Here is a 25,288-nt window from a genome sequence, read left to right on the forward strand (position 1 = left end):
ATCATCTTCCCCATGTGTACAAGCTACTGCACTGATACTTTAAAATCCTAGAGAGTAAAAAAGGTAGACTAAGGACTAGAGAAACAAGTAGCCCTTGCAAGTGCAGTAAACTGCAGAAGAATTAGCATTTCTTCTCATTCATGCTTGCACGGATTGGCTATGCAAACACGGGAGTAGGTGTTTATTCATAATGGTTCTGCACAAGGTGCTGTGAAATAAGCTCTAGAGAAAGAGTAATGAAGCTGAAGCGCTACAAGAAAAACTCAAGTATTGTATATTTTATGCCTCTGTAGAGCTACGGCATGGTAATGGCTAGCAGAGAACTGCACAGGACAACCACATCTCTCCTATTTCATCAGGGATGTCCATCTCCGAGTTCTTAACAGGTTTGGGACAATTGTGTTAAATTAATTTATAAAGTAATCTCTGTGAAATGTATTTCAGGAGACTCACTCTGCCTGCTTGCCTAAATAAATAAGTAATGATAAAAAAGACGGTACAGTGCAAAACTGAGTCTAGAAGCGTTATTCATGTTAATGGGTAGTGCTCTTCTGCTTGGCGGAGAAGCATGTGGCTACTCATCGGCTGAAAAGAAGCCATTTACCCTACATTTTTTGTTACTTTTTTCACTTTGGTGAAATAAACTAATGACATTAATTTGGTACAATGGAGAACAAAAGCCAAGGAAGCCATTTAGACCAGTAAAATTTTCAGAAGCGGGTAACGGTCTTTGTGAGAGTTCACACTAATCGCTGCCAATCTGATCCTTTTTCCTTGCTAAGCTTCAATTAGCACCTCAGGAAAAAGCAATTCAGTGCAAGGTTTTCATCAGGGGAGACGCGCTCTTCTTTTCTCACATAACTGTGAAGCTAACCAGTGTACTAATCTCTAGCAGGCAATTCCTGTCAGCCTCTACACAGAGCAGACAATGGCTACTAACCTAAAACACCAGTTTGCTAACCAATTATCAAATAAAAACCACCTTTTAGTAATTTATAAGATAAATAAGAAGCTGTATTATACCAAAACATTTTCATGACAATGGAGTTGAAACCACCCAGCTTTATTATATTCAAACACAAACCTAGATGTTATACAATTGAAAGAATAGGGATACCATCAGAATAGAAGGATCCGATGGGGTTAAAATATTGATTCTTTCTTATGAAATCATATTTTAGAGCTTCTCTTGAGACACATATTCTGGGTTCTGACTGCTTATATTCAGGATTTTTGTAGATCAAAAAAACAAGCAAGCAATTAGCAAATTACCACTGCAATTACATGCATGGGAATTCGAGGTCAAAATCTAGTCAGAAACAGTTTCTCTTTATTTCCATCTGCAAAAGCAAAAAAGGGTTTTCTACAGTGCTAGACCTGCAGCAAAAACAATATTGCTGATTAACGCTCTGCTAAAAATTTATTTTTCACAAGACCATCATTGACGTAAGCCTTCTCTTACCAAGAAACAGCTTCAAAGCACAATGAGAAGAAATGAGCACATCTCAAAAAGCGAAGGAGTCCATCTTGCTTGTTGTGAAGAAACATAAGGTATCTTTTCAGTAGCTATGCAAAAGGGTCAGCATGCATCTAAGTACGCTACTGAATGTCAAGAAGGAATATTGAAATACCAAAGTGCAGGCAGCCAAAAAGGTGCCTCAGTGCTTTTTCTTGCAACAATTATTCCTATCAATGTAAAACTATATCTTTGAGAGCGAACTAGTATATGTCTTCATAACACCACCATAGGTAACAATAGATGAGATTATCCCCTGCTGAATCTCTTACCACAGTTAGAGAGAAGTCCGGCATTCAGTCGGTAACAGTATGATGTCCCAGAAATGCACACAGATTTAATACTCTCTAATACTACAGAAAGCACCTACGTGCTCGATCTTCCATTCACCATGTCTTTTGGGAAAGGCTCACGGCTCTCACTGCTCACTGCATTCAGTCCATGCCTATAGGAATGGAGCACACCACGTATGGGCAGATCCCAGCATATTTAAGCTATTTCATTCCATACCCACTCCACACTGCTGTGGGAATCTGAACACATTTTGCACAAGAAGGGAGCATATGGGTCAGCTTTGTTTTGCTCATTTTTTTTTTCCCCCAAGAGCATCTCCTAGCGAGAACAGCTTTGTGCATGCTGCTGTTCAGAACAGTCCGTCCCAACAAGAGAAGATGACACCAAGGGAAGAATTGTTTACTGCCACATAGAAAAGATTTCAAATTGAGCCTCTTCTAATGGAAGCAGTCTTAATAAATATCAGCCAAGATATCCAAACTGACAAAAGCACGGCCACAAAATTACTCAATTTAACAACATATTTCTCAGAGATTAAATATTAATTGGCAGATGCCAAAGGGGAAAAAAAGTGATGTGGCATATTGCATCTTTTTATGACAGATGGTTTCAAATGGACTAATGAGGTGAGTGCTGAGTTTCTAGGCTGTGGTTAATATTTAACCTCCAGCCAGCAGACACCTCTGAGATTTTTACACCTGAGTGGTGAAGAGGCCTACCTAATTGAGCTGTTGGAAACACTGCTAATTTCAAGAGTATCTTCCAAGTGAAAAAAAAAAAAATTAGATATTGGTAAGGGGGGAGGGAGGAATTAGAGAGGCTTTGTCACAACATTGCTATGGAATTGGAAATTCAATACTTTTTCCCCTCTGAGAAGCTATGATGAAGAGAGATCCGCAGACTAGATGAGCTCATATTATGGTATGTCAGTCAAATGAAGAAAGAGAAAAGGATCAGTAAGATATGTGGTTTTTCCCTTCATTTCTAGAAAATTTTAGAAAGGTAAAAACTTACCTTTCTACCAAAAAAGAAAAGACCCAAACCAAAAGAAAGTTCATCTACAGTAATGCCTCTTGTCACAGCACTTAGGGCATCATAAAAGTTACTTGCTTGATGTAACCAGCAGACACGGCATGTCCTCAATACCTCTTCAATACCTCCCAGTATCTCTCAATATTTCACAGTTCATTCGGCTACGAAGTTACAGGAAAGTGTATCATTTTACAGTAGACAGAACCTTCCAGACACTAAACTAAATCTGAAAAATAGTTGTAAGCAAGACCTAAAGCCAGGGCTTGTGGCTAAAACAAATTGAATTGGATTTACATGTGTAGAGGTGCTGGTTAAACACTTCAGAGTGATTACTAATATTCACTGCCATTTATATTTTGGAGTAACTAGTGGAAACGCACTGTACAACAGTATCTACAAGAATTCAAAGTTGAATGAGAACCAAATCAAATGAGAATTATTAACATTCTTAAGGTAAATATTTACCATCCTAGCAAAAATAATCATTAGGATGCTCCATTTCATTATCTTCCTCTTGCATTTATTTTTTTCACAGAATCCCAGAACGGCAGGGGTTGGCAGGGCCCTCTGGAGATCGTCCCGTCCCACCCCCTGCGTGAGCAGGCACCCCCAGAGCGGGATGTTCCTGGGATGCAGATGAAGTCATCCAGAAGTGACTTACTGTCATAGTGAACACTCTGCATTTCTCCAACAAAATGGAAAAAGACAGTGCCTGGTCACACACTGTAGCCATTCGCACAGTATCTGGTTCACAGAGAGCCTGCACAGACCACGGGTAACGCCACGGTGTATCCTAATCTTTGAAGAGTATAGGGAGTATTCATTATTCTCTAATAAACTAGGAAGAAAGAGATTAAGAAACTAATTACTCCTTCTTGAAAAAAAAAAATAGTTAATGATGAGAGTAACAAATTTCTTTTGTTCTCAAAATTCTTAAAGGGAAAAATTTAAAACATTTTCACTTTTTTTGCTACCAGACCGATAATAGATGCATGCTGTGGTAGCCACAGACTGAAACTACGGTCACTAGACCTTGCCTACCGAAAGCCAGTTATAAATAGCTGACACACAAATGCTCTGGGAAGGACCTCTGCCTTGGTCATACAGTTCCCTTGCTTAAAATTCATCTTTCTGCAGTGTATTTGAGAACTAATGACCATGACGCCACACCCAGCTGCATCCCATTTTACACAGTTCTGACTGCAAATCAGCGCCGGCCCCAATACCCCGGTCGCCACCCTGTTCTGTTCCACAGCAGCGAGAGGGGATCTATACCTTTGTCTTGGTTATACACCACGTGGATTAAAATCCATACATATACACTGTATGAATTAAAATGCCCCTAAGGGCTTTTTTTCTTGACAGAAAGGGGTAAGAAACTCCTTAATATTGCATGAACACTGCCAAGTAATTTGTGACAAAATGAGAGATTGATATTCTAATTCAAACTGCGGTCCATATACCTGCTCACCCCTCTTTACAAATTCTCTATAGGAAGCATTCATTTCCACAAAAGGCTGTCACACAAACTGCTATATAAAGTATTTTTATAACTTTTGGAGAAGAAAAACGTTCATATATGTAATATATATAAATGCATATATAAGTATAATACGTAAAACCATTCCGTACATGTTTAGATATTTCATATAAAATATTTTTTGATGTAAATAAAATGCAGAATGTGCTTTTTGGTGATTGGCAACATCCACAGAATTTGCCAGATTTGTCTTTTGTGCTCTGTTTCAGCACGTCCCAGGTAGACATTCAAGAGGTAAAATAATGAGCCAAACTGGAATACATGGTGATTATCCAAAATGGTACTTAGAATGCTGCTCTAATAAATGTGATGAAGCCCTTAATGACTTAAGCAGTAAGGGGAGGGGGAATGGAGGGAAGAGAGTTTGAAGCTGTTTTCATTATGAAAACCGACAGCTCTTGGTTCCAATTTCACCCCAAACTGCCATGGAGATTAATATTTTTCTTTCAAAACCACATTTTTATAAGAGATTACGTTTTCCTCTGAAAGCAGAAGAGCTCCATTCAAAGACAGTCCCATTTGTTGTTGTCAGATTCTGCCTAACCGGGCTGAGAGCCTACTGTAGCTCTGCAGATCTGTGACCTGCACTTCACTCCCTCCAGGCACTATAAATAATTTCCATGGAAACAGCGCTGAAGAAGATATCTGCAAGCCAAGAAGATATCTATAGCCTTTCTGGTAGATTTATGTCTTTTATTTATTCCCCTCCATTTTCTAGGTTAAACCAACATTAAGTATATTTATTTTATAAAATACTTTACACACACAACTAAAGTTATAAAAGAAATGAAAGATGCAGGGGAAAAAAACTGAAGGGGATTCCTACTCCGCAATATGTATGTATTATCTTCACATCCTGCATTCCCATTTGCCCTGAGGAACGAGTACATTGCATCTACACTGCACTTTTTTCACCCAAGGAAGAATTCTCCCTTAGTCATCAGGGCTGGAGCTAATCATCTGTATAAGGTATTTAATGAAGAGTGTTCTGATTCGCACCTCGATGAGGAGAAAAAAGTAAATACATGTGAAATTAAAGCTGAAGGGCTCTGAAACAGCCTCATCAGACCGCGAAGGGAGGAACTGAATGTGGCGAAGCCTAGCCAAGTGCGAATCTGCACGCAGGGGAAAGCAGCGAACGTCCAGCCACTTGTCTTTCAGCAACGGAAAGATAATGCTCCACGTGTGGGCCTAGTAAAGATAATCTGGAAATCTACCGAACCCGGTTCCCTCATGATCCCAAAATTAATGGGGGTACATGTATACTGGAGGGGTCCAGCACTCCCTCTTTCTCCTCCTGGCCACAGGAATACTGTGGCTTTAGGCCCTCCCTGCAAACTGCGAGCTGGTATCGTTTTCATTGTCCACTGAAGCTGCAGATGGCTAGTCCCAAGTTACAGGAGTCTCCTTACTCCAAGATCAGTCTACAGATATGGGGATAAACAGGGATTGCCTTTCGTCTCCTTTGGCTGGGCTTGTACAACCTGCCCGCAGCTTGGGGGACAGAGGAAGCGAGTCAAACCATCACATCAAAACCCAACAAAGGAGAAATAACTGTAATCGCTGCTTTGTTTTTTTCTTTTCAGTGTAACAATAGTTGCCACTGAACAGAGCAATACATTTAAATAATTATTCTTAGCTGCATTACAGGTATTTTTGGAGCTCCTTTCCCCCTCCGTGCTCCTGTCGGATCTGGTCTCTCCTCACATAAGCACTGAGTGCTGGCCAAGAGATTTTTCTTCACTAAAATACATCAGATTCCACATCATCTTTTACATGTAAATCTCTTTGTTTATGATCCAAAATACTGCTCTCACATACAGTTCAGAGTAGCATCAACATTAGCATTAAAAATAATGACTTAGGCATCCTCAAGACACTGCTCTAAAGCAAAGACTTCTGTAAGAAAAGATTGCCTAGTAGTACATAAGCCATTAGCTGTACTCATTGTTTAAGGCTTCTCTCTGTACTATAAATGTCAGAAAAATATTTAAGAGGCCAAGATTTTCTTGGAATTTTTTGATCCAAAGAGCTTTAGAAAAATACCAAATAGAAGCTAACTCATCATAAGAGATATTTGTATTTACACCTGTAGGTACTGAAATCCAGATTGCTCTTCAACTAATGTCTGACGGCTTTTAGGTCCAATAGTTGGAAGAAAAGACTATCAAGATTAGAAAATTATTCTCTGTTCTCAGTCTAAGATATCCTGAAGGTGGCTATTTTTTTTTTTAGCTTGTTCTCAGATCCCTACTCTACCTGTCAGAATTCACACTGTAACCACTTCAGGTACTACCAAAGTATTTAACATTACGTATACTACTCTACTTCTCTGTGCCTTGTCTTACTACCCCAAGTGTCTCATAATAATTACCAATCTTCTTTCACAGAATGGTGAAGAAGGTTAATTAATTAATGTTTCTAGCTCTCCTGAGATTCTCAGATGAAAAAGCAGTACCTATAAGAAAGGCTTTGAAGAAACTTTGAATTCACTGTCATAATCACAATTAAACTAAGGAGAAGTTTTATATTGTTCTTCTCAGATTCTCTTTTCTTCACTTCACTATTTTATTTTTTTCCTACAAGTTGCCAGTTGCTGCAAAGTATCTTATCTGACTCAAAATTCCTCCGTATATCTCGCTTTAGAAAAAAAAATGTAAATTGCATCCATCACACACTAATCAATTGCATCCAGGCAACACAGGTGGGGTTAGATCATATTTTTGCAGCTCCCCCTGTGCAAAGAGGTGGACTCAGCACCTGCCACCTCTTTCATTCCTGGTAACAGCCACATTAGACCAAAAAAGGTGCAGAGCAGCAGAATTGTTCCTTAACTCCCGACACCAACCAGATACCCCATCGGGATCTGCTCACTGGGAACAGCAACTCACAACAACATGTATTAAACCTACCCTGCTCTTCCTGTCCCTGTAGTTACGTACTTTGACCTTCAGCCCATACGGTCTCCTGTCAATCATGCTGAATTAACAACAGAGTAAGAAATTATTTTATAAAATAGGGTCTAGATATTTAAAAAAAATCAAGAATATGTGGGTTAAGAAACAGTAAAAAGGGAAGAAAAATAAGAAATTCAACTCTACTATACTGCGTACATCAAATGATCAAATCTATGCTGGCTTCCTTCTGGCAGTTTTCAGTGGAAAGACAGTCCTTTCATTTACTTAAAGTTATTAACTGAGTGTTCCTGAGAGACATCCGTTTAGTGTCTGTAACAATTATCTTATAAGGTACAGCAAGATAAAGAATTTGCAGAATCACACGCGGAATTTAAGATCATGACATTTGATTCATCAGAGATTACAGACCGTTATTAAAAATAGATGGTCTTGTTTTAACTTTCTGAACAGCTGATTATTAGCTAGTAAGCTTAAATAGCTTAATATTCTGATATTAACTTAAAACCAAGATATTACCTTTAAAAAAAAAAAGTTTCCAGAAGGATAAAATGCAGGTCTGGTCACTGAAGTACGCACCTTCAAGAAATACATGCAATTATGACAACAGCGTGCACACTTTCCGTATTCTCTTGATTTTTATTTACCACTGAATCTGAGGCAGGTTCTGACCTTGGTTACATCCAGGGGAACCCCACAGATTTATTTCACTAACCTGAGCCTGATTTTAGCTTTTTAATTCAGAGTTTGGACTTTTATTATTTAAGCATGCGTTAGTCATATTAATATATTTCGCTGTCACACACAGAACTGTATTTGCCCTGTACGTAAGTACGTCTGAGTTCATATACTACCCGGTTTAACTTAGCATCTGATGTGGAAATACAGACCAATTAGACATACGGGCGGCCTCCACCGCTTACTGAGCGTCCCGAGCAGCACCACCGTGCTAGCACTGCAGGAGCACCACGCCTCGGACAGCCCCGGGGAGGAAAATGAGACATATGCCACCGGCGAAACAGAACTGCCTCTGCAGCTGCTTTAAAAAAATATCCGATTTCTGCCAAATGTGTTTAGCTGAAAACTTTCTGACTTTTGTGTTGCAGCCAACTGTGAAAGTCCCCCACACAAAGCCACTTTCTGAACTGTTCTACTGAGGAAAGAATTAGTTAAAGCATTGTTTCTGGCTTCCACTTTGTGTGGATTTTTATACCTCTGGAAGTTAGTGCATACTAATGTGCCTAGTATGGGGAAGTTTTTCCCTTTAGTGCTCTTTTCAGTTTGCCTTACACAGACGTTCATCTGTTCCTTGCTAACTCATTCCCTTTGAAATAAAGTACTCAGAGACTCCCCCACCACCCCTTCATTTCGGCCCCTTTAAGTTGCTGCAGCAGCAGCAAACTGTTAAGCTTTTAACTCCAGGAGCCAGTGGGGAAAGCTTAAAACATGAAACAAAGAGAACTGTAAGCAGAAACGAAGGGAACTAAAAAGAATCTTAATAAATATTTTTATTCTCTTTTTGGGGGGGCTGAGTGATGATGTTGGAATGAACGAGGCCAGTAATAACAGTAAAATATTTCATTCTCACTCTATTCATAGGGCCCGCAAATTGTCAATTCTAGTCCCACCAGAGCAGAGCTGTTTGATACGTTACTACTTCCCTGCACTTAAACACGTGAGATTTCTGAGGTTTTAGCATAGTAGTACAAAAATTGCTTAAAGCACTTGGCAGATGTTAGAAATAAAATTATATAAAACTATATATAATATATAGATATATAAATTAAGTTTCTATCTTGCTTAAAATATAATTTTATATATTAATATAGTAATATATGCCTGTATGTTATACATATAGATACACTGTATAGTTATATTAAAATATATCTGTTTGTGTCTATTTAAGGGGAAGTTACTGTAATCTGATCCATAACCTTTAAGAGTATCTTGGATTCCATCTACATGTATAGAAAATGACTAAAGATGGTATGACAGTTATGTAAGTGTCATAGACACAGTGAAAACATAGGGCCACAACCACCCACCTCCACAGCACCGATACAGAAGGTTTAGGGCGACTTAATAGAGCCTTTCAAGACCTGCAATGAGGTTCTTGGGAAGATAAAGCTTTTTACAGAGATTCCTGGCAGGAGGATGAGGGACAACAGACTTGAACTAAAATGGGAGGTTCTGACTTGACATTAGGAAAATAGTTTTTGACAGTGACGGGACTCTGAAGCAGTGAAACGGTTGCCCAGAAGTCTCCACACTCGGAGGTTTTCAAAACCCTGAGAAACCTACTTTGAATGCAGTGCGGGCCCTGCTCTTAGAAGCGGGTTGGACTGGATCCTGGGTCCCAACATGCACGCTGCATGGCCAGCCTACGTGCAGGTCCAACCTGCACGAGCCTGTGAGTCTACGACGCGTCCATGGAAAAGCCAACAGCATCGTTTCTAACACATACAGGCTCTGAAGCATTCCAGACTCTGGACTTTTAATTTTTGTCCCTATTATTCTGATTTTTGAAATGAGAAAGAAATCCCAAGGATATACAAGAAACATACTCGAAGTCTCTGACTGCTTTGGAAGAGAACTGGCAGATGATCACAGTGATGCCATTGCGACGGAGCTGCTACTCGACCCCTGCGCTGCGGTCTCTTGCTGTAAATGCACCCTTCAGTACAACCCACCTCCACCCAAAAGCCATGGTTTAAGCTTTGACAGTGCAGAGGACCATGCTGAGATTCACAGTTTTGATTCAGAAGTGGTGGGTTAGAAACAGTATATGCCAGGCCTCCGTGCAGTTATTTACACCTCCCAGCATTCACACCTTCTGCATCTGTTTGTATTTATTCTAACTAGCTGTTTGACCCAGTTGACCTACCTGGATAACCGATCTCTCAAGCCAAATGCAATACCGAAGCGTAAAGTTTAAATGAAAAACAAAATCTCCAGAGATTAGTAGAGATTAGATCAGGTTAGTAGAGGCTTTAATTGCAAGTCATAAAAAAAGCCTCTTTCTCTTAAGCGAGGGAGGCCTTGCTTTGCTGGTAACTGCTGAGGCACATACCTCAAGCCTGGGAGATCCTCCAGCAAAGCTAAGTCTACTGTCAATCTGAAGCTGCTTTTTCCCTGCCAGAGCATTCCTATACAAAGCTATGATGAATGAAAACCCTGTTACTCTTACCACGGTTTCTGGTGCCGGGTGATTTGTACCTCTCGTAGCATACATGTAAAATCACGGCTGTGAGAAACCCACAGGTAACAGCTACAGGCTTCGCACCTCAGCTGTAGGTTTGGAGTGGCCTGGGAACTAGCTGATACTTTTCTATTCTCAGATGATTCCTCTCCTTTTACAGATATTAAATTCTGTGGTGTAATTACTAAAAAGTCTTTCACGATCTGCTTGCTCAGAGATGAGTAATCAAATCATCTGGGATTAGGCTATAATTAATTATGAACAGCATTCCTTACAAGCACATCCACTTTTATGAGCAAACCTAGTTTTTGCGATAGTTTTTGCTCCTCGCAGCTATTTGACTTATGGTTGGGCTGAACAGGCTTCAGTTAGTGGTCCCCTTCCATCATTGCACAAGTGGGTCACTGCAATATCTTAGAAAGTAGGCTGCTTTCTGCATTATTCCTAGAGACAAGAAACACTTAAGACGTCAGAGTTCTGCTGTAATTGGGCACGGCATAAGCCTCAGGCTCCTGCTCCGTTGTTTTTACAAAGAACAATATAACGCTAGAGTCTTGAATTGCAGTGTCTAGGATTATCTTCAAACTGTGTTTAAGAAAAATAATAGCGAAAAAGCTGCAGAGGGGCTTTAAAACAGCACCGCTTTTTACAAGATAGGAGACATACAGATTTATTATATAGCTTTATATAGTTTAAAAATGCTTCTGCAAATAGCTCATAGGACTTCTGTTTGTGAGGACATCCAGCATCTCAGAGGCAGCAATATATCCATTCACTGAAGCAGAAGCCAAGCATTGTTTACGTAACTCCCTCCCAAAAAAACATAAGACTGGCCTTCTCTGAGGTGGTGGTACAGCTGCAGAGATTGTGCTCGTGCAGCAATTGAAAGGGGGGTGTGAGGGGGGGAATAAAAGCAGGGCTGTTGGGTTTTTTCCCCTCAATGCTCCTTAATTTTTGTCTCGCCCTGCCCCCTGGTGGGAGCAAGGGCCGCCGTCTGCTGGTTTCACACAGGCGCGTTTGCGATGTCACCCCAAATTACACCGCTTTTCTCATACAGCCGTTTGTGAAAAAGAATGCATGTAACTTAACATGGGAAGGGTTTCCTGAAATACTAAGGGAAATACAATATTATTATTTAATAAAAGGCTGCGTGTTGATTTCTCTAAAAATTAGCACAGCACCTGCAGAATTTTCACGATGCTGAAATAAACATCCTTTCTATTCTAGACAGATATTTAATAGTCACAATTAAATGAGAATGGATAGTAAGTATATATATAAAAACATGCAACGTTCACTATTCAATAGCGTTTTAGTAAGAGCTCAAGATACAGCATCATCTATAGCACAAGAGAAAGTTTGTTTATTTACAGATTACATAAAATCCTTTTTTTATTTCTAGAAGGATCAACAAAGATGATAGCACAGACCTGCTGCGGGCTACAGCTTGGTAGCTGAAAAGGTACTGTCGTTCTAACAGGTAGGAAGGATGAAAGCAGAATCTAAGGCCTTAAAAATGTTAACGCTTGCCATCCATTTAACTGCTGCAATTCAGCTCACTGAATTATCTCCTCTAAGAGTTACAAAATAAGATACTACCAGCACAGATGAATGCTATTTTTAACCTCTTCAGCACATTCAGCCATGTTTAGATTCTTTTTGACACATCTGTATTGCAACCTCGATTCCTTCATCCCATTTCTGCTCAAAATACTTCTGTGTACTCAGGAACTCCCTCAGGCAGCCAGGCCACCCGCTGGCCTTTCAGCTGGCTGCTGCCCTGAACCCAGGGTGCTGCAGACTCTCATGGCTGCAGGCAGCACCTTCTGCTCTTGGCTCCGCCAGAGCTGTAGTGGAGGTGCGAAAAATCATTCGGCCCCACTCAGTTCACTGAACGTTTGACAGTGAGAACACCAGCACTGCGGTCTCTGAACACACCAGGGCCTTTGAGGCAGCAACGTTTGCAAGGGCTCACCGTCGCAACAACAATGGCATGACCAAGGCGGGACACTGGAGCACACTCACCTCCTCACGCTCCAGGAACCACCAGAGGCCTCTCGATAAACCAGAACAGTCTCAGCAGTGTCCAGAGCCCCGTCCACATTGCTTTCTTCAGGTGCACCATCTATCCAAAAAACAAATGGATTCTTGCACCTTTCCTTGGTTTCCTGCTGCAGAGAGCAAGGGTTACTTTTTAAAGTATACATATGTATGCGAGCTGATAGAAAAGCTCAGTCCTGTTCTCTCGCAGACAACAGAAATCAGAACTACAGAGGCATAAGTGAGAAGAAAACGCTAAAATACTAGAAAATACCAGAAACCAGAGCAGAAGCTTTACAATTTCCATATACATTGTGGCCTGGATTCTCAGAGCAGCATAATTTCCACTGCCTTCAACTTAACTGCTTTGCACTCACCAAGAATCCAGCCATGTGTGACAGCTTTGGGCAAAGGGAGATTAGACATCTTGCTGCAGTTACATAATAATTTGCCTAAGTTGTGAATTTACAAGTTGCAATCAGACTGGTCTATCCTGCAGAGGCATGAGAAAACACCCCAGGCTACGTGACGCAGTTACACAATGCCCCTGACTGATCAAAAGCCTGGTGAGAACGGGTAGGCTGCAGATGAAGATGAACTGCCAGCTGCAGACTAAACCCAGAATGTTTAGAGGACAATTTTTTGTGACTGTGTATTACCACAGGACAACCTTTTCTCTACTCATCCATCCAACCCAGACTAATTTGTGCTCAGGCATTTGGGGATTATACATCTTTATGAACCCCGGGTACTAGGGTACATAGGATTGTGTTTTCAGGGCTGTTTGATGGCTTATTTTAATAATGCTCTAATCACACGTTTAAAGCCTGATGAGATCTCGGTTTGGTTAAGTTCAGTTAAATTGCCAAGGGTACAAGTTGGTGCTATAAAGTCTAATTAAAAAAGAGAGCTCTCACTCTGTTTATATTGAAACACAGAAAGGATTCTGGTTCATCTCCAGTGACTGTAATTGATTTAGTTCCAGATTTATACAAATTTATATTCTAAATAATTCAGATGAGGACCTGATTCTGCAATCCCCGTTTGTGTCAAACAGGATATACTCAGGTGAATAACAACACTGATTTTAATATTCTAACTGCAGACAGGAAAGAAGCAAGTAAATAAATAAGCAGGAAGATTTGCAAGGTAAGAAAGCATCTTATTTGTTGCAGTACTTTGGGTTATAAAACACTACCATGCTTAAAGTTGGTTGGTTGGGCCATGCAGCCCATAGGCAGTTTTCCTGACACACTCAGGGAAGAGGCAGATAGCCAAACCCTGCTTACTCACAAAGAGCCTGTGAGTTGGAGCAACCTTTCTGAAGCAAGCTGGAGGTAGCACAGTCTGCCCCACCTCTCGGCCACCCAACAGACCCCTCAGGGACCAGCCTCAGTGTTAAGTTCTGCAGAAGCTGCAGAATGGAAGAAATTCCCTGAAACCTCTTTGTGTGACACCTCTCCTTTTACCTGCTGTGATGCTCCAAAGTTGTTGCCCCAAAGCCCAGAGTTGGGGGCAAGCAAGGGAGGTGGCAAAGGCTTCGGACATAACTCCGAGGCATGCTGCGTCACATCCTGGGGTTGCTGACCAGCAAAGCTGACTTCTTTCATCAAACCAAAAAATACAGCTGGGAAAAAAAAAAAAGACAAGTTTTCAAGACACATGGTGCTTAAGGGTTTTTCTGGGCCCAAAACCACCTTCTTCCAAGAAACTGGTCTAACATAAGGTATCACCTCTGCCTATCCATCTTGCATACTGACCAAGCACTTAAAGTTATCTGAGTGAAAGAAAACCTCTGGCATTAGAAAACACAGATAATTTCCTTAACAGATAGGACTGGTCGGCGCCTGTGTCTTGGCTCTGGCCAGTTTTTGCTGTGGACTGCTCATGGTCCCCCCTCATCTAAGCAGCGCGCAGCGAACTCCTTGCAAAACTTGTACGAGTCCCCTTTCACTGACATCACACAGAACAGTTTCTATAGCCTCACAAACTCTTGCCCTCAACCCAAAATGGGGGAAGAGGGAAGTGAACCTAGAGTAGGAAGATATTTCAGTGATCTTGTTAGAATTTTGAGGAATTCTATAGAAGAGATTTCTTCTATATAAGCACTAAATGGCTTCCGTATAACGGTCAAGTGTCCGAGCGCATTTTCCAGGAGGACATGCTGCTCGGCAGTCCCAGTCATCCCACCGTGACACCATTAGAAGACTTGCTCTTTGTGCCCAGGATGCCGCCAGCGTAGGTTACCTGCCCTTCCAGGCAGGATTTTAAGCTGCTTAAAGGAAAGCAGCAAAGTACATGTCACAAATACACAAAAAAAAAAAAGCCCAAAACATCTGTATTTTCAATCAGTTTTTAGCACAGCAGAAACCATCGATATGCCTCTGTGTGTGTGTATGTGTGTTTGTAGGTGTGTGCAAGAGAGTACCAGTCATCCAGAGAAACAATAGAAAAACAAATTCCAGTTGTGCAAATTTTAAAAATCCATTTGAGCTGACGTTCTGTAAGGCTGCATCAGACATAACATGTTGTACTGCACAAAGTAGATTGTAAATATTTGTTTTCACTATAAAAAGAAACAAACTGTAGCTAATTAAATATCACACTGCCTTTGGAAAAGCAAACAGAAGAAAAGGAGGCTGAGAAGGCCATCTCTACTCAGCTCAGTGACCAGAAACTGTAACTAAGGAACCTGCATTGCTTCTAGCACAGGGCAATGATTTTGCCTTTTCATTGCGCGCTGTGGTCTGCGGCTGGGCTCTTGCTCTCGGCAGCCTGACTGGCAGCGCTATTCACCCTCTGCAAAAACACCCTGCAGAGGTTTTGTTGCAGTGCCTAGTGGGGATGGTCAGGTTTCCCACCACTTCAGACTCCAGTCATGTGCTTTAGGCATTAGGACCAAAAAGTGAATGACCAGTTAGAGAATTAAACACTAATACTTGTATATTTTCTGTCTTTTAAGCAACTACTCTTCTCTTCTTTCTTGTTTCAGAAGATCTAAAATACAAAAACACAAACAAAAAGATTAGGCAAAAACATACATTATTATTTCCCTCAGAAAGGCATGTGCTCTCCCCTACCTGAGATGTTTTTTGCCATGGCTTGCAGCCAGCAAACTCTAGAAAGACATTTGCATCACTCCATTGGAGAGATGCGAGGGAACCTGCTGGCTTCTGTTAGGGGGCTCTCATCCCTTTCACATCACGGATCTCTGCTCCGGCACCTGCAGCGCCTCCTCCCCCCCCCCTTCTCCAACCCTGCGCTGTTTCTCACTTTTTTCCTCGCTCATCACCACTTTCACGGAGTTTTGCCCTTTCTTAAATATGCTTTCATAACGGCACCGCCAGCTTTCTCCGAGGGGCTGGGCCGTGGCCTGCGTGGGGCTGGTGGAGCTGGCTGTGCCCGGCCCCACAGGCCTCCCCTCACAGGGGCCGCCCTGCAGCCCCCGCCGCCAGCACCTCACCACAGACACCCAGTACGGAGAAACCCAATAAAGAGAAAATTCAGGGCATTTTCTGGGATCCAACGACGTGAAACTCACGGTGCTCTAAGGATGACAACAGCTCACTGTTTTTCCTCGATGAAAAGTGCTGGTTTTCCCCGCTCGCAGAAGGGACTTCTTTCTAGCAGTTCTCTGAAATTTGTGTGATCCCTTACGGTCTGAGCAAGTTGAAATGGAATTCTCCTTAGCGAAATGGGTCATTGCAACCTTCCGCTCACATCCGTAATCACACCCATCCCTGGCTAACTACCTGAGATGGTCAAAATTACAATGGAAGAAAAACATCATCAGCTAAAAAGCGCTTGCATGAGAGAACTGAATGAGTTTTGAGAAATACAGCTGTTCCCAAGAGGCGGCTGTCTTGCCTGTTACAAGCTAAAGGTCAACTGAAATTGCCAACTTGATTCTCCTAAAACATAGTTTTTACCCCAAGACTCTCCAGCACACGCTGCTGGGAAATGCTCACTGCTCGCTTCACAAAGTGCAGGTTGTTAGCAGGACAATAAAGGATAAGTAAATACGCAAACATGAGTCTCATCTATTTCTTATCTATCACCTATTAATAAGCTAAAAAAGAACAGCTTGGAATTGGTTGTTGAGGATACTCAATACACCAAGAGAAAAAAAAAGGCAGCCTCAGATCAAATTCTCTTCTAGAAGTTGCTACATAGAGACAGAATCTTCCTTTTGGGCACCTACTTCTTAATCGTTGATAAATCTTTAATACGGTTAGCACATAAGGTCCACAAAGGGTCATGAAGTCCTCTTTGCATATAGAAGCCTGTAGAATTTCTTCAGAACCAATAACCACCCATTTTTTACTTGAAGCAATGGAAAGTCCATGATGCCTTTCCTCGTTCCTTCCAGTCATTAATATGTCTGACTTACAAAAATTTCACCTGAAACACTATAGACCACCACTGATATAATCTTGTGAGTCGCCTTCTTTACTGCAGCAGGATAACAATTGGGAATGCTCCTCCTAACACGGCTGTAGAAATGCCCTCCAGCTTCTCAGTGCTCGGGGACAAAGAAGTGGATGCTTCTGCCCGAGCAGAGGTGATGGTTTTGAGAGATCGCACTTCAGCAACCACGTGGGTGGCGCGTGCCCTCAGAACCAAGAGCCATCAGGGAGCCCAGTTTCCTCTTCCTACCTTCACCATAGGCACCACGATCACTAGTTTTATCTTCCTACCAGTACAGAAGGTCTCTTCTGCTGCTGCTGTTTGCTACATTTGTCAGTAGGTTTCCACAAGTTATATTATGTGAAAATCTGGACCTTCATTAAAGGAAAGGAATAAGGTAACTTTTATACCTGCGTTCAGTTATAAAAAATACATCTATTTTTAGGAAGGAGTTTATACACCTCGGAGTGTCATTATTATTCCTTCGTTCCTGTGACTTCTCCAAGAGGGAAAAAAAAAGTGTTATTTGTACTACAATAGTGATTATATCCCCCTGACAGTGTCTGACTGTGCTAGGCACAGTAAATGCATGAAACAATAAAGTGACTGCCTGCCTCAGAGAGGTTACACTTTAAGCATACGTGACAACAGATGGAGAAAACCCTGGAGTATCAATATTGCATGCACCAGAAGGGATTATTCTCACCATGCATGAATTAGACTGTACGCTGTTGCTACTTGTACTGAAAGTCCTTGGTCCAATACCACATCTTGCAGGACTGGAGGTGGAATTAGATTTTCTTTCAAAGCCTGCAGATTGAGTGCTCCCTCCCACACATTTCATTATACTGCTGTCAAAGTTCACTCTCACTGGCATTGTCATTTTTATTTTGAAAATGTTTTCAGATTGCAAGAGGCTGCAATGGAAAGAATCTCTGACACAAATTTGGCATGCTTTTCTGTAAGCAGGAGAAGGAAACTCTGCCTGCATTGCAGGCATGACAATCAGCATATCCCACGGGTAAGACTACTTGTTTCCCTCATCTGAAAGCAACACAGAACATAGCTGCACCAACAGCCATCATTTACTTTCATATCAGCACACCGGTGGTCAGCAACAGGGGAAAAGGAGAGCTTAGTAAAATCCAGCTTGTTGTGCTTGAATATGCAGGGTCTGGAGCAGTTCTGCAGCAAACTAATGACCTGAAAGTCCAGACGGCTTGCAAGCGGTGCCCTTACAAGTGATTGTCGCTCTGACCAAGATAATTCAAAATCTGTTCTGCTCGTCCCTACTGAGAGCAGCTTTTGGCATATCTCAATCGCTTTGTAGAGCGGTTTTCATTTTTGAGAAGCTTTGTTTGTTCTTCTTAAGCCTAATACATTTGAACTTCCATAGAAGGACTAATCAAACCAAAAGAATACTCTGTCATGGGCTGCGGGTGGACCAGATGTGCTTCCGTTGATGTTGCCGAGAGATTTCTCCCAGTGGATTTGGTTCGGGAACATGAAGAGGCCATATGGTGGTATAGATAATTTACATGGCACCTTTTATCACCAAATATCACAAAGCACCTTGCAAATCACCTACTGCACAGGAAGAATTTCACTCAGAACTGAAATACAAATACCTTTGGGGTAAAACTTGGCAAATGCATAATAGCGCACAGTAATGCTATGAAACAATCTGTAACTAGTTGTGAAGAATGAAGTCATAGCAAACTGAAATCACGAGAGGAACATAGGCAGACAAATTATAGTTACAAATCAGTTGCAATCTGCACAGCTTCACCCTCTACGTGAAGCAATAATTTATTAAAACTAGTTTCTTCTGTTTGATAAATGCAACCCTTAAAATAATCTGCAAATATAGACACTGAAAACAGAAGTCAAGACTAACTTATATTAGTTTTGCATGTGTACAGTAAATGTGCATACATCATCTTAATCTCGATGCCCCAAATGGGAATGTGGCCAAGAAAAGTTATATTTTTTGTATTTGTTATTAGGAGGTAGTGTGGGAGGCTCTGCATGGTTTCTGACACGGTCGTGCATATCACTACATAAGTTAGAATCATCAAGAAAAAGTGGTTGTTTCAAATACAATAAAATTTTCTTTCTATTCGTCTTGGGAAAAATGAACAGTAGGAGAAAGAACACATGACAGTGCAACATGCATCAGTGTCAGGAAAGAAAACAGTCAGTATTCAATTTCCAAATGAAACAACATAAAATTGCTTTAGTGAGGTCTATTACTTGAAAATGCTAGCTTCTTTGGTTACTATTCTACCACTTCCAGACTGACACTTTCTTTCAGCCCAGAATGTGTCTTACCTCCTGTAGCTATATTCATATTACATTTCTGTGCTGTAAAAAGGCAATTCGAAATGCTGCTCAACAAACCAAATGAATATTAAGTAGACATACAACATAATTTAATTTATGCTGTGTATTTATAGAGTTCCCAGAACTTACTACAAAATCATTCGCTGCACTTCAAATGAAACTGGAAATGTTTTTAAGATGAGGATTTAAAAAAAAAAAAACCAAAAACCAGGAAGTCCAGCTGCCAGCTCCTACCATTCGATTTTCTCTTTCTAAGAATTGCTGTCCACCCACAGTAATCCAGGCCTGGTCACACAAAGTCACAGCGGTCTTAGGATCACGTTTATCCTCGTAACCTAGCCACAGTGGTCCTCCCTATCCCAGAAAAGATGAAGATGTAAAGACAAGGCTACTGATGCTACAGGAAATGACCAGCAGGTCTTGTCCTCATTCCAGTGCTGCGGCCTTTTGCAACCACGAGCGCGACGTTTTCAGCACAGCCCTGTGACAGCTGCAGAACTTCTGTGTATTAAGGTGGCTGCTAATTAGGAGCTGAGCGTGTCCTTGGAGCTGTTCAAACCCTTAAGATTGACTCTGACAGGATACAGTGTCAGGATATTCCTGTTTGCTCCAAAGGAATAACAGCAGAGACTGTACAGCAGACACACCAATACACGGCTGTCTTGAAAATTATGGGTTAGAAAAGACACCAAAGATTTGCTGAATAGAAAGGCAGCTCTGCGAGGGGGAGCAGAGCAGCCTTGTACTGAGGCTCTGCCTGCTTACCCCTGACATGCGCCTAATTATCATTCCTGGAAAATGTGCACTAGCAGTATCACTCCACAATTACGATGCCCATTTTCGTGGTCATGTTTTGTTCACCCTTCTGATTGTAGTATTTACAGAGGGGCAGAACAGCGTGAATGCAGTGCACTCAACCCCCAGGAGCAATTTGCGCTTTTTATTTTTAAACTAAGAGTCATACATGCTAAAAGGATGTGAAAAGACCATTATTAAACTACCTTAAATATGTTTAATGGCACCACATGCTGACTCAGAAATTCCTTTCCTCCAAGCCTATACAAAGTGGAGGGCCTAATCGTGAATCCTTTATTACTGTGTTGATAAATGTACCGTATCATTCATTCCTTTCCAGAAAAATTTCACACAGGCCTTTTTTAATACAATATTTTAAAGATAAAACTCCAGTATATCTATTTAGATGACCAATCTTAGCTTCTGTAGTAAAATAATAATAACAGCACTCACCGTATTTTAGATCTTCAAAGGGATGGATGGATGTTAAGCAATTTGTCTGTATTGGCAAGGATTTTAGCTTGCACTGGACAGTAAGTAGCAGCAGGTATCTTGCTCCCTCTGGCTCCCTTAAAGTATTTTCCCCTTCCTATTTTATTGCACCTCTTTTTCAGGTGCAGGAAGTGTAGGCAAGAGAGTCAGTTCTGCTCTACAAACTAGGGCCAACTGTACAATAACTGAGACTGGTAGGGACAGAGCCTGTCACAGCAGCAATGAGAGTCTGCCATTCCAGGAGACAGTTGAACTGAAACCGTATTGCACTCCCATCCCGCCCAGAAACTCAGAAGCTGGTACAGTCCCAGTTCCTCTCTGCAGCGTCTCTTCTTTCTCTAAGTGTTCAGTAGTGTCCCCATGTCCTTGAAATTCCGAAGTAAACCCGAAGGAGACTGCGGAGTTTGCAGATGTAACGAGCATTAATTCAGTAGTCTCTCTTGCCAGAAGAGCGTTCCACGTTCAAGTGCGTTACAGCCACTTATCTTTTGCTTATCCAGGAAGCTACTTCTACAAGCTTGTGAGGGGAACATTGTCAATAAACATTAAATAAAACCATTGGAGCAGCTTGGCAGTCCCACTTCCAAAAGGTACCAGCGAAGGGGCGAAGCATATCCACAGCAGTTGTGAATGCGCTGTGACCTTGTGCTGCTTCACCATCTTCCCTTCCTACCTCATAGCGGTACGTGTCCTGAAAGTGCTCTGCCGCGTGCTTGCTTCCCCCAGGACCGTATGGCTACCTCTGCGGAAGCAATCCTGAAGGGTTTTGTTAAAACCCAACTCCCTGCTTTTGTGACCAATACAGACCCGTAGATGCAGAGAAAACAGCCCCTGCACAGTGATCATCTTGTCCTTTGCCAATACCAGTAAACAGTGCTCTCGGAAGACACAGGCTGGTGTTTTGCCACAGAGACGGCACTTCTTCAGCACACAACAAAAAGACAGCAGTTTCTTAGGTGCCCAAGCCAATCATCTTTGATTCAGACATCAGTCAAGCTTTTCTCTTAAAAAACTAACATGCACATGGCCTGTATTTTCGATTATATCCAGAGCTATATTCTGAATTCTGTCTTGGAGGCTGCAGTAGTTACAGATTAGGTTTTTGATTAAAAGAATTAGGAAGGTATTATTTGTAGAGGGTAGGACTTGCTAGAAGAATTTATACAGCTGAGGAAAAAATACAAGCTTTCTGGGCCTGAAAGGATGAAGCAGAATTGTTTATCTCTGTTGCCACACAGAAAAAATTCTGAGCTGATTTATTGCGTAGCTTATGAAAGATCAACACATGTACACAGAACAAATTCATTGTTTTCTCCCCTTCTTCCCAGAACCATAAACCTATATTTCAAAAGCCACCGCTGAAGTGGAGGATGAGATGGAAAGGTGAACCCTGGCTCGGTTTTCAAGGGCAGGTCTCTTGCTACTTAACCCAGGAATTTTCTCAGTCTTCTCTTGCATTCTATGCTGCCATCATCTGGCCCTTCTCATAAAACCTGACATTTTGTAAATCTCAGTTATCTCCAGGCCTGAGTTTTTCTCTGGGTAGGAAGTTTCAATGCTTTTGGTGAGGATTTTTCACAGTAATGATTTGCCTTAGTCCAAGCAGCAAGAAGCCTCTTCTCCAGCCACCACGCTCCCAGAATATTTACCCAGCCTCTTGGCCAGGCATCCAGCTCCCTTTGCCTAACTGAGCACTCAGGATAGAGGGAGGATGTTGATCTATGTGTCTTTTCATACTCAGACCTACTATTCCGATTCCAATCCTCCTCAATCATCCACCAGAGCTTTCTTGATAGCAGCCAGTTACCTTCAGCATGCCAGCCACCAGGGCCCTGACTACGTCCTCCTAACCAGGGAATGCAGACGGCTGGTCATGGAAAACAACCTTCCTCCTACAGTAAAACTCAGGGTGTTACCAGCTCCTCCAGCGATTAACTTAAACACAAACAGGTTGTTTACTTACTCTGAGGCAAATATTATCTTCTGCCTGACGGGGCAATGATGAAAGGCGAGAGAATCTTTCCAGCCAGCCCACACTCATCGAAGGCCACACTGCTTCCAAGAGATCACAGCCTTTGCCTCCTTCCTGTTCGATTGGCAGCCAGAGTACTGTGTAAAGATTCGGAACCATTGATCTGGTTAAAAGTTGGATTTCTGACAGCTGATAGAACTCTGAGGGAACCATGAATGCAGTGACACTAATGTAGACATGGGGGAGAGCAGTACATGCAATAAACTTTGCTTCATCTTTAGATCGCAGCACACCACTCTGGGTCATCAGAAAGGTCTTTTTCCTTTTAGTATTCCCAGCGCTTGGGATTTTGTCTACTCTCTGTTCTTCACAGGAACCCCCTAGTCTCTGTGCATGCCAGACAAGTCTGCTTAGCAAAACATGCTCAGCTGCTTTGTCTTCCTGCCAAAGGATTCACCCAACCTGTTATGTAGGTAACAAGGAGAAGAAAGCAAGGTTGCCTGCTTCTCTGCTGTCCAGCCACACCCCAGTTCCCACTGCAGAGCAGAAAGACACTTTATAGAACATTTCTGTTGTACGTGGACTGCAGATAAGCAAACGCAGCAGATACCCTCTATCACACAGCACAGCAGTTAATGTGGGCAGTTCTTGGCAGGACACTAAGCGAGCACCACAGGGAGACAACAGCATGGCGTTACTGGGAGACATTCCAATTCGCTTTCCTTCATTCTTTTTCCTGAACGATTGCCCAGGAGAGGTGGGTTGGGTAAGGCTCTGCGGGAGCTTGGGATGCACATTTTTCAGAGTATGGGAATTACTGCATACAAAGGAGACTTTCGGGCCTATACATTAGCATTAAGAAGTCTTGGGGCAAATGAGACAAAAAGGGCATATTTACACAGGGACAGTAAGGAGAGACAAACCCAAAAAGAGAAAAGAAGGGAGACTTGGTCTTAGAAACCTTAAGAACAGCTGCTTGGATTTAATCCCTGCAGCTGAGTCCTGAGAAATTCTGCTGAATCAAAACTGAAATTAAATACAGACTTCTTTAATGAACAAAGTAAAAACAGGGCTAATATTGGATGTGCAGAGATGACCAAGTATTCTGGCTGAGTAATAATTTCAAATGACAGTATGCTGAAATGTACAGATTCTCTATTTGCTATTTATTTTTGTATTGACAGAACAGACGTGGGACAAAGAGGCTGGAGGATGTGACAGCTGGATCAAACCTCCATTCTGAATTCAAACCTGAATTAGACCTGAATCAATACGTGCAGGTCTTGAGCACCACTGTGTGCCTCCCCCAAAAACCTTCACTGACCTGAGTACTAGATGAATGCCTCCCTCATGCATCCTGGCAGACCTGGGCTGAGACTTTCAGACCTGTTTAGGAACTGGCAGAAATGCTACCGGGCTCCCAAGGCTTGAAAGAAGTCGCAATCCTAAAGAAGCAACACAGAAAGCAAATGCATACCTCTGTAAAAGCAGTCACGCCAGCACAGTTAAATATTGGAGGCTTGAGAAAATACCTTACATACAGTTGTTTGCAGAGGAAATGCAGACAAGTCCTTTATTGGCCCTATATAACATCACTGGCATTTATTTCTTACACTGACAATTTTCCTAGCCTTGATCTGCCTAACTTTAGAGTAAGGAAACAGAGAAGGAGCAGATCATGTAGAAATATGTGCCCCATGTTCCTCACTTATGATTTAAACAAAACAAAGAATCCTTCATTTTGTTTTTCAAGCAGGCTCTCTATGTTTCTGGAGAGTGCTGATGCCCTGTGATATCTGAGCAAGATAGCAGTAGGCCTGTACACACTGTATTCCTCCCTGCTTTCTTAATAAAAGAATAATGAAGTCAGTGGTGCAGAAGCAACACAACATGCTGCTGTGAAGGAGACCTCAAAGCCCACTCAGCTGCTTCACTGGTGTGTATTAAAATTAATGAGTTTCTACTACAAAAAGAAAGAGGTGTCCTTACATGGGAATGAGATCTATGATCTTTGTATTGTAGCACAACCACTGAGCAGCACAGAAATCTGCACAGCTCCGTCTCAAATAATAAATTTCTTTTAACAGGAGGAAAGCGAGGACAGACTGAACACTCTCACTGTATATACTGAAAGAGGGGATAGGAGAGCTTTTCATTTGCATCTTAAGCACCTTCCCATTAGTAAAGACTGGATTGCTGTTAAGGCTCTCTTTTTTCCCCCCATTTATATAGCTAACAGAGCAAAAAATTGGCAATATTGAATGCCAGCCAGCACCTGAGGCTGCTAACTCAGCCAATATAGCCACAATACTTAATGGGTCTCAATTACAGAGCCCGTATTTTTGTGCATGGGAACATATATCTGGAGGTCAGCACATTTCATTAATATTCTTGATTAACACATCCTTCAGAGTGGTTTTGAGCTTTTAATGCTTCCCAGTTAATGAAGCAAAATTTTGAAGCAGCTATTAGCTTGGTACATAACACAATTTTTAAAAATGCTGTTTCATTAAGACACCTCAGTTTTATCCCAAATTCTTCAAGGCTTCATCCAACTGCAAAGAGGAGTTAATAACACGCTGCTACACTAACATCTCTTTGAAGCTTATTTCCTGCCTCTGAGTCCCAGTGAGGAACAAAAACGACCAGCATGTTTCATATCTGAAAAGCACATCAAGTATTTTGTGAGTTCAGCTCAAGCCATTTGCTTGGACTGAAATTCTAACTGGAGAACGTTTTTACC

The 25,288-nt window shown here is 41.7% G+C and overlaps 1 protein-coding gene across 1 annotated transcript in view; it reads right to left on the reverse strand.

Moving 5' to 3' along the window:
* Positions 1–25,288, reverse strand: part of PLPPR5 (phospholipid phosphatase related 5) — a 283,981-nt gene that overhangs the window by 226,831 nt on the left and 31,862 nt on the right. The window contains exons 4-7 of the mRNA XM_064455578.1: positions 23,870–23,990; positions 22,537–22,682; positions 14,006–14,163; positions 12,522–12,667 (exon numbers count right to left, since the gene is read on the reverse strand). The gene's annotated coding sequence lies outside the window, so the exon portion shown is untranslated. The remainder of the gene's footprint in view (positions 1–12,521; positions 12,668–14,005; positions 14,164–22,536; positions 22,683–23,869; positions 23,991–25,288) is intronic.

Source organism: Phalacrocorax carbo, chromosome 6, assembly GCF_963921805.1.
Source record: "Phalacrocorax carbo chromosome 6, bPhaCar2.1, whole genome shotgun sequence".
Lineage (NCBI taxonomy): Eukaryota > Metazoa > Chordata > Aves > Suliformes > Phalacrocoracidae > Phalacrocorax > Phalacrocorax carbo.